We start from the raw sequence: 9,498 nt of genomic DNA, 5'->3' as shown, positions 1-9,498 counted from the left end.
TGATGAATTGTAAAACATATGAGCCTGAAAGGGAGAAATTGTGAAGAATTGTTGGACAGAATAGGAATGAAGGAAACATAGTGGATATTTACAGATTAAGGAAATCATTATTTATTTATCTTCAGGATACAAAATTTAAAAAATAGAATTTAATAGATGTACATAAAGTAATGTTGCTACACACTCATGCACAGTAGGTGGCGATATGCAGCTTAAAGTTGCTTGCGACCCGCCATTGTAGAAGACGAAGAAGATTCGATGGGCTACCTGTGTGGACACACCTGCAAATTGCACCCTGCATGAGATGTGGTAGGAAAGACAAACACACACCAACATGATACAGCTCAGTGGATGTGACTCAAACTAGAGTCAAGCTAACAGACAAAGAAAGTGATGCTAACAGTTACTTTTACTCAAATTAACACCTAATGAAAGTCAAGCTAACAGTTACTTTTACTCAAATTAACACCTAATGAAAGTCAAGCTAACAGTTACTTTTACTCAAATTAACACCTAATGAAAGTCAAGCTAACAGTTACTTTTACTCAAGTAAACACCCAATGAAAGTCAAGCTAACAGTTACTTTTACTCAAGCTAACACCTAATGAAAGTCAAGCTAACAGTTACTTTTACTCAAGCTAACACCTAATGAAAGTCAAGCTAACAGTTACTTTTACTCAAGCTAACACCTAATGAAAGTGAAGCTAACACCTAATGAAAGTCAAGCTAACAGTTACTTTTACTCAAGTAAACACCCAATGAAAGTCAAGCTAACAGTTACTTTTACTCAAGCTAACACCTAATGAAAGTCAAGCTAACAGTTACTTTTACTCAAGCTATCACCTAATGAAAGTCAAGCTATCACTTAATGAAAGTCAAGCTAACAGTTACTTTTACTCAAATTAACACCTAATGAAAGTCAAGCTATCACCTAATGAAAGTCAAGCTAACAGTTACTTTTACTCAAGCTAACAGCTAGTTAACAGCTTATCAGAGCCAAGATAAGTGGAAAAAGTCACTGATGACCTTTTAAAATGCTTATCTTCTATTTCATATTTCTATATTCTTAAAAGGACTTAATCTCTCCTACAGGGGTAGCAGTATATGCAGGAGTAGCTAATGTCCAATCTGTTGAAAGAATAATAATGTTAATTAATTTTAATCAGGGTGATTTAACACTAATAAATCCAGTCCATAATGATTACATTTCTCATTGCTGAACAGGGTGTCTTTGTTTATTATACACAGAATCACAGCAGGAATGTTTCTAATATACACAGAGACTCTTTGAGAAAGAACAGATCACAGGAAGACATGTTTTGATCTTTCTCCTGTTCTCTTCAGCTTTCATTTACCTTCACCCACCTCTCACAGAATAGCCCTTTAGTTTTGTGACCTCTTTTCTTTTAATCTCTCCCCTTTCCCTCCTTCACACACTCGTCTCTCAACAGGCACAAACACACCTATCTTTCATTTGTGACACCCCTGTTTTCTTCTCTGTGCTCCCACCACTCCTTTCCCAGTGGGAGGCACAGAGAGGTTTATTGAGTCTGAAGTGATATCGTTGTTATTGCTCCCCTCTGCAGCATACACAACAACACACACAAGCAGAAATAATGAACCATCAAAGGCATGCAGTTGACTGAGCAGGCAATGAAGGGACTCAAACTCACACAGAGACAAGAAAAAACAATAATACCCACTTGTATACCTCAGAGCTTCTCTGTCAGCTGTCAAACGAGTTTCCACTCGGTAGGGGGGTGTCTTATGATCAGCCAGCAGTGTGTTTATGTAGGTGGTGTTTGTAACGCCAGGCATGTTCCCTGGGGATTAAACTCTTGTCTTGGGGTCAAACCAAGCTGGACCTCCCAACACTCACACAATCACACCATCAGTGACCCAGGGATAGAGTTAGCAGATGTCACTGTTGCCCAACAGAACATATTAGCAGACTCTGAGCTGCATGTTGGTGTGTGCTGGCTGTTTCTCTGAGGCGAAGCCATCAGAGCGACACACATGGACACACATCCATTAACTGCAGCTTTCTTTTTGGACTATCTGATGTAGAATTTTTTTTTCTCCTCATGTGGATGGAGATGTTTTAATTCAAGCTAAAGGAAAGAAAGACAAGAAGTTAAAGTTTCTGATTGTTCCACATGAAGGCTGTAAATACTGAAACGATAAGATTAACAAGAGATTTATTATAAAAACTATATAGTGGGTAAACCTGAATGTGTTCTGGAGTGCTAACTCTTATGTAAAGTCGACATTTTTGAGCTTTACATTGCAGTATGTTATAATGTTATTCCCTCTTCAAAAACATACCTGAAGTGTTTATTTGATTCTATCATTCTTCACTCTCTTTTGGTAGCTATTCTGGGTGCAGAAAATGAGTGCCGCCTTTTCAACAAAGCTCCTCCCCAAAGCTGCAGTCTCAAGCCCAGCTTCGCCTCACAGAGCACACCTACCTTGCGACTCTCCTTCTCAGCTCCTTCAGACTAGCGGTAGCAGCAATTAGCAAACATCTGGTGGAACTGCGCATCTGCTGAGCGCTTTATATGACCTACTTCTCAGGTAAAAACACTGTTAAAGGGTTAGTAGAGGAGTGATGTTGTGGTGACTTTGTGAAGGTGGCGTTTCATAAATAGCATGAGCTTCTTAAAGAGACAAAGGCCCAATTTCAGGGTATTAAATGACAAAATGAAATTTCTTTTTAGTTGTGTTTATCATGACTCCATGAGACTGGAAAATAGGTAATACTGCCCCTTTAAAAGGGCTTGCTGACCAGATGCAATCTTGTTAAAAACAACATATTTTCTGGTTTATATAAGAAATGTTATAAGAGTAAAACAGCAACACCTCCTGTTATGTTCCGGGTCAAATTGACCCGTTTTAAAATTTACAAATTAAAAAAAAATAAATAGAAGCATTTTTTTTGCATGAAACGTTTTCTATTTGTCTTAATAGGTGCACTCTAGACATAAGTTGAAAATTTATTCATTTTACACATTTGTACCAAACCCTAGGTCTACTTTTTACATCGATACTGTTCGGGTCAATTTGACCCGGCAGTCAGGTTAAAGTGCAAAAACAGATTTTATAATGTCCAATTCTATATGTTTCCTTGCAGTTATGAACCATATTTCACCACACACACACTCACACACAAACACACGCAACCACACACACACAAGCCCACTTTCTCACTATTCTCTTTACTTCACTAGGAAACTGCGAGAAAGCAGGTGTTCACACAACCTTTGACGGGAATCTTTTCTGTTCCTGTGGACAAACTCCACCCACACTGAGTGGACACTCAGCAGAAGTGGAGAAAAACATAAATACTCTCTGCATGACTCATTTATCTTGATTTTAATCAGCGGGTCAATTTGACCCAGAACAGTATGTGTGTCTCAAGTTCAATTATAAAGATCACCCTTTGGTAAAAAAAAAAAAGTATAATATAAAATAATTTACCAAAGGTCAACTTCAAGGAAATTATTGTTTTTTTGTGTCTAGGTTTTTTTCATTGGACATTAAAAATCTAAATTCCATTTTTTATGTCCAAATGAGTAAATGAGCAGGTTGTCGTCATTGATCCTTAATTTCTGAGAAATAATAAAACATCATTGCACAAATATTGATTGAAATGGTTAGTATTGGAGTTAATAATCAGATACAAAAATGTTTTGGAGGAATTTTTTGGTTTCTGACACTATTGCATGATTAAACACTCCCTGGGTCAAATTGACCCACGAACATTTTTGCTGTACCCTAGAAACGAACATAACAGGAGGGTTAAGTTGTTATCTCTAAGGCTGAGTTCACCCATCCAAAGGAGGAAGTCAGGTATGGGGGTGTTGGCATAGTAATTCCTGGGAGTATAATCTGGCAAAAACTCAACCAGTCCATGGATAAATAAGAGTCCTAGCTCCATACCAAAGCCTTAACTTGAGGTACCTTCATAATGTGTTTTTATTCAGGTAGATGGAGTTTAAATGGGGGATGACGGATTGTTTTCTATATTCTATATAGGAAACAATCCGTTTCCTATATGGACTGTTGAATGAGATTAAAACACCTCTTATCTGTATTTAGTATTACATAGAAATTTCACAGCTATATAGTAAGATCAAGAGCATCTCGTTGTGCTGATGTGTCTTACGTCTTATCAAAATTTTAATAATACTTAGTGATAATTTCTAAAGTAAGACTTTGTTGAAAAATATCCATTTCTAAAACTGTGTACACTGAATCCCTCTGTGTTGCCAGGTTTTTGTCATACATGCTGAAATACTGTATCTTCCCAGTTAAATGTAGTGTTTTTTTGTTTTTTTTCCATGATCTCTTTATAAACACCCACTAACTGGATGCCCTTGACCCATATGTGACATGATTTTGACCATCTAATTTAGATTTAAAGGCCTGTCACATACAGACATCAAATGCCTTCACTCTGGATTAAATCCCCCCCTTTGATCCAATCTGGGGAAGCACAGCTGGGGCGCTTATGGGATAATGGTGTACTGTTAGAAATCTAAACACAGGGTGAAAGGCTGAAATAGATTCTCGTTTTCACATTTGATTTGCTTAATGAAAACCAAATATCAGTATTGATGGTTTGTCCCACACAATGTAGTTGTTACTTAGAATTAATGGCTGTTAAATGTTCCCTTAAATATGCAATGATTTTTGAGGAGCAAACCTATGTAAATTAAAAGCAGTGCTTGTTTGATTGAGATAATACTGTATTTTGAACTAAGAAGGAGGATTACAAACAGGTCTTTGAACCTGGCTATTAATGTTTCCTTTTTGCTACTGTTGGGCATTGGGGCTTAAAAAGGATCAACATTTCTCACTTGACTGGCTTTGGGGGTCAGTGCATTTTTTGTGTGATTATGTGACTGTCTAGACAGATGACATTATTTTTTGTTTTGTGTCTGATGTTGGAAAAACACGTATTTGCATAGATTTGAGCACTCATAACACCAATATATTTTTAAGTCTGTGAATCTTTAAGTGATGGGGATTTCAGACGTTTACAGTAATCGTTCCTTTGACCCCTCCACACTGCAAGATTTTACCTGTTTTTACAGAACATGATACAAATAATAATTATAATTATGAGTTGTATGTATCATAAGCAACTTTACAACACAGTTAGGTCAACATATTTGACTTGTTGCAGATCGCTTTAAGATAGTTTCAGCTCTCTTGTCAGCACATACAGCTCTGGAAAAGATTAAAGAGACCACTTAAAATGACCAGCTTCTCTGATTTTACTTCTTATAGGCTTATGTCTGAGTAAAATGAACATTGTTTATATTGATTTAGAAACACTACTAATGTTTTAACTCAAATATTGATTACACCAAATCAAAATTTGGTGGAATAACCATGAGGTCTCTTCATTTTTTCCCAGTGTCTTTAAAGTGTAAAATGAAATCGTACAAAGGTAAATTTTGTAGTAGTGTCAAATATGTGTGGTATGCATTTGACAATATCTGAGAGGCAACTCTCATGTCTGAAATATTGCCACAGCTTGGCTCAGCTGGAGTTCACATTACACATGCTACAGCATCAGATGTGAATGGTGGAGTAACACATCCTTTCCTTCCTGTAGCTGCTGCATTGTGATGTAGAAATAACAAAGCCAATGCTTAGCTTTAGAAAGGATCGTTGCTTCTCTACGTGTCAAGTTCTATCCACTATCATCTTAACTTATTTTCCCAACTTCTAAAATATTTGAAGTTTTGCAAAAGGTGAAAGACAAAGGAAACGGGTTAGTATCAAAACAAGCATCAATCCAAATGCCAAATGTTTTTGAAGGCTGGAGACTGATCACATTGATGCAGGAACTCACTACAGATGTTTTGTGTATTAGACCAGAGAGCAGAACCTTCCTCTGCTTCTACTTTATCTGATTGTGAGACCAAAGAGAAACATCAAAAAGTGCAGTCGGTACAATCAGGCTTAGGAATGAGAGGTTTTTCTTACTTTGACCAATGTTTCTTTAGTGCATCAACAACTGTGTCATTAAATCTCTTATATCTTGTGAAATGAACTTGTTGTTCCAATAAAAATACATTTTTAGACAAAGGGTGAGATCACAGTTGAACAAGGACAATACTTTCTCAGATGGACCCTGCACCCTGACCTCAAGACAAGAATACAGCTGTGTTTATATCAGGTCATGCAGCATACAGTTGAAACCAAACTTTTGTTTATGCCAAATAAAAAGAGAAATCTTTTTTTCTCATGGCTTGAAGTTAATCAGACCAAATTCTCCTATTTCAGGTCAGCTAAAATTTCCAGAACTAATTTATTTTTGCCAAATGCCAGAATAATGTTTTATTTATTAATTAAATTCTTCAAACTCAGAAGTTTACATACATTTCCACAGATGATTGTGTGTGAAAATACCAGTAGATCTACAGTTTTTGAAATACTCAGACCATCGCTTAAATCTCCAGATGTTTGTTAGAAGATAGAACATATCAGAGAGCAAACATTGTTATGAAGATCAAGAAACACAAGTTCAGAGGACAGTTAAGGTTATGAAATGATATTCCAAGTTTTGAACATCACATAGAGAAATCATCACACTGTTATCACAAATTAGAAACCTCAGACAAATGGTTCACCAGCTACCATTATGCTATGGGGATGCTAAATATATAACCATAGCAGAAGAAAACAAGCTAGAGATAAATCTGTGCTTTCAGCTGAAAACCGCTTCTAAAAATAAATTGTTTAGATTAAAACTTGTCTTAGAACGGCCCAGTCAAAGCCTGGACCATCAATTTAGCTAATAATTTTCCTAAGCAATCCAGTTCATGTTTGTCCAATGCAATTATTTTGCATTTTAAACTAGAGATTAGTGAATAATGCCAAGACTCTAACTTGCTGAAGGTGAATTAACACCAGCCCTGTTTTGTTCGCTTTTGGTTTGTTTGTCTAGAAAGTTCGGTTTGCTTGGGGAAGTGTGAATGCCAACTGAACTCTGGTCCATCTGCAAACCTCAGTCTCAGTTTCTCTGACGTGAGCACTGGCACAGTTTGAATGCATTATGTGGATGCCAAGTGGACCGAAGACCACTCCAAAGGCAGGATGGGGACTATAGTGGAGGGCATTCTGGGTAAATTCAACCAAAACAAACGCACCGTTCGAGCACTAATGGAAGAAATGGCTCATGGTCTTTTGCCAACGACTGAAGAGAAATCTTATAACTGCTAAAATCTAATGCTACTCTTTTTTTCTTTACATTTTGAGAAAAATGCGTTAAGTGCCTTTTTTCTGCGGTTTTTGTGCCGTTGCCTTTTCAGTGGTTCTTGGTGCAGCGCCACAGAGGAGGTGAACAGGTTTTTCTATTAATTTGGATTGTTTGACATGGCTAAACATCTGAAAATGTAACAAATGTTGCAATATTGATCATGTTGAAACACTTAAAATTGGGTGAAGTTAAATCAGATTCCAACTTCACTGTTATAACCCTACAGGGATTTATGGCCATAATTTCCTACTGTGCCTATTTCCTCAAGAAACATGGAAACAATCAATAGAAAACTCAGTTGTGGCACAGGTGATACCTGACATTTTGTCTTCTTTTGTTTTACAGTTATGCCACCCCAAACACAGCGCCACTCTGCAGGGTGAGCCATATCACTCATGTAAATAAACATCTTACTGAAAAGTAAGATAAAGTTCTGCTATTGCAAAGTGAAAACATTCAAAACTATCCCATTATGTTCATAAATAAATGCTAACTTGATGTCACCTGTTTGGTATGAATAAACCATCAAAAAACAAAGCCTGCAATCATCATGTTGTATAATCACAATTAATCAAGGAGATTAATAATATTTGCTTTTCTTGTGACAAATCCACAACAGGCAGGACGCCACAGACATAAATAGCCAACAGTTGAAGCAGCAGTCATCAGGGTTGTGACCGTAAACAAAAGGTAATGGGATGTTGCTGATTGCTGATTGAAGTGGCCTTTACCAGACTGACATCCAATCATGCCTGGTGGATAATTGGTTGAAAGGGCCGTCAACAAACATTTTTCATTTAGATAGAAAATAAGGAAAAGAAGCAACCGCCTCACAAAAAAGAATCCAAGACAAAAAGCAGGAAGCGGTGACTGTGCTAAGGAAATCATGGACCTGTCAGATTCTCTACATCTGTGCAGCCCAGAGTTCATATTGACATTGCTTCCTCTGCAGTTCTTTGTGTTATTGACTATTCTGAAGACCTACTCAATTTCCCAATAGGTCACCATGAAAGCCCTTCAGTGTCTTTATCTGTGGAGGTTTACATCAATATAGAGATTATGCTGCTTTTTTGTAGCCTTAATTATTATCTTCATGTATATCTATGACTATAGAAGTGGTTATTGATCCGGTGGTATTGCATAGATACAGTCAATAATCCAATTCACTTTATTTTCCATACATTTTACCCTCCATTTGTAGTTCAGATGTGTATTGATTTCTGCATTGAACAGAGAATGCTTTGTGTGTTTTGTGATTCTGTGTTCTCACAAGGTTTCTCTACTTAGAAATGGCAAAACACTAATATATGACGCACATAACGCAGTTTTGTTTGTTCAAGTAATTTTATTTAGTAGTTGGATTAAAGATAGGTTTATACAACATTCTCCACAATTATTGTGTGCTTGGTAAACATGTATAAAAACCCCTAAAATAAAAGAAGTAGCAAAATAATCACACAGTTTTTTTCTATTATTCCAACAGTTTGCAAATAGTACATATACAGTACAATATACTGAACCAGTTGCATATCTATACGATAAATTAATTTTCCAAGTTATACTCCCTGTTTTCCTGGCATATAAATCTGCCATTGCATAACAGCCTATGTTTCTCAAACTGTATAAGGAGCCATATTTATATTCTCACCAGTCACGTTAAGCAGGATGATGAGAAATGGCAAAACAAAACAAGCAAATTAAAGTTCAATTTTGAGGACTGCAGCACTGAGAAGCAGCTTAGGGTCACCAAATATCCATAATAACCGCTAAACATGATTTATACTTTGTCTAGTAGTTTGTGAGGCATTTACTGTAAAAGAAAGGTATTTCTATCCTACTATCACAAACATAAACATGTTGACTTTGATCAATGCTAACTGGACTTTCATTGGAGCTATAAACAGAAAAACACACTACTGAAGATCTGTCATGCTGCGGGTCTTTTCTTCTCGAAAGGCCATGGGGAACCTTTATAGCTAAGTCTTTCAGAAGGACAGTGATACAAAATATATAATCAAATGAACAATAAAGTGGTTCACCAGCCACCAAATCAGCCTTCTCCGTGGAGAACTGCATCATAGAGTAAAAAAACTGGAAAATGCTTCATTTTTTGAGGTGAAAAAAACTCAACACTTTTTATTTAGTTAAAAATAAGAGTTTTATTTTGTTAAAAACAACTATTTTTGAACACTTAATAAATGTGCTAAATGAAAGGTAATATTTTT

At 36.4% G+C, this 9,498-nt stretch overlaps 1 long non-coding RNA gene across 1 annotated transcript; it reads left to right on the top strand.

Annotated features, from left to right (window-relative positions):
* Positions 1-245: 245 nt before the first annotated feature.
* On the top strand, positions 246-7,652 carry LOC116733374 (uncharacterized). The gene is made up of 3 exons (XR_004342010.1): positions 246-309; positions 2,372-2,574; positions 7,619-7,652. It is a non-coding gene; the product is annotated as an uncharacterized LOC116733374 (long non-coding RNA).
* Positions 7,653-9,498: the final 1,846 nt, after the last annotated feature.

The sequence above is a fragment of the Xiphophorus hellerii genome, chromosome 14 (genome assembly GCF_003331165.1).
Source record: "Xiphophorus hellerii strain 12219 chromosome 14, Xiphophorus_hellerii-4.1, whole genome shotgun sequence".
NCBI lineage: Eukaryota > Metazoa > Chordata > Actinopteri > Cyprinodontiformes > Poeciliidae > Xiphophorus > Xiphophorus hellerii.
The sequence above is the reverse complement of the archived record's forward strand: the minus strand, read 5'-3'. Positions and strand labels throughout refer to the sequence as shown.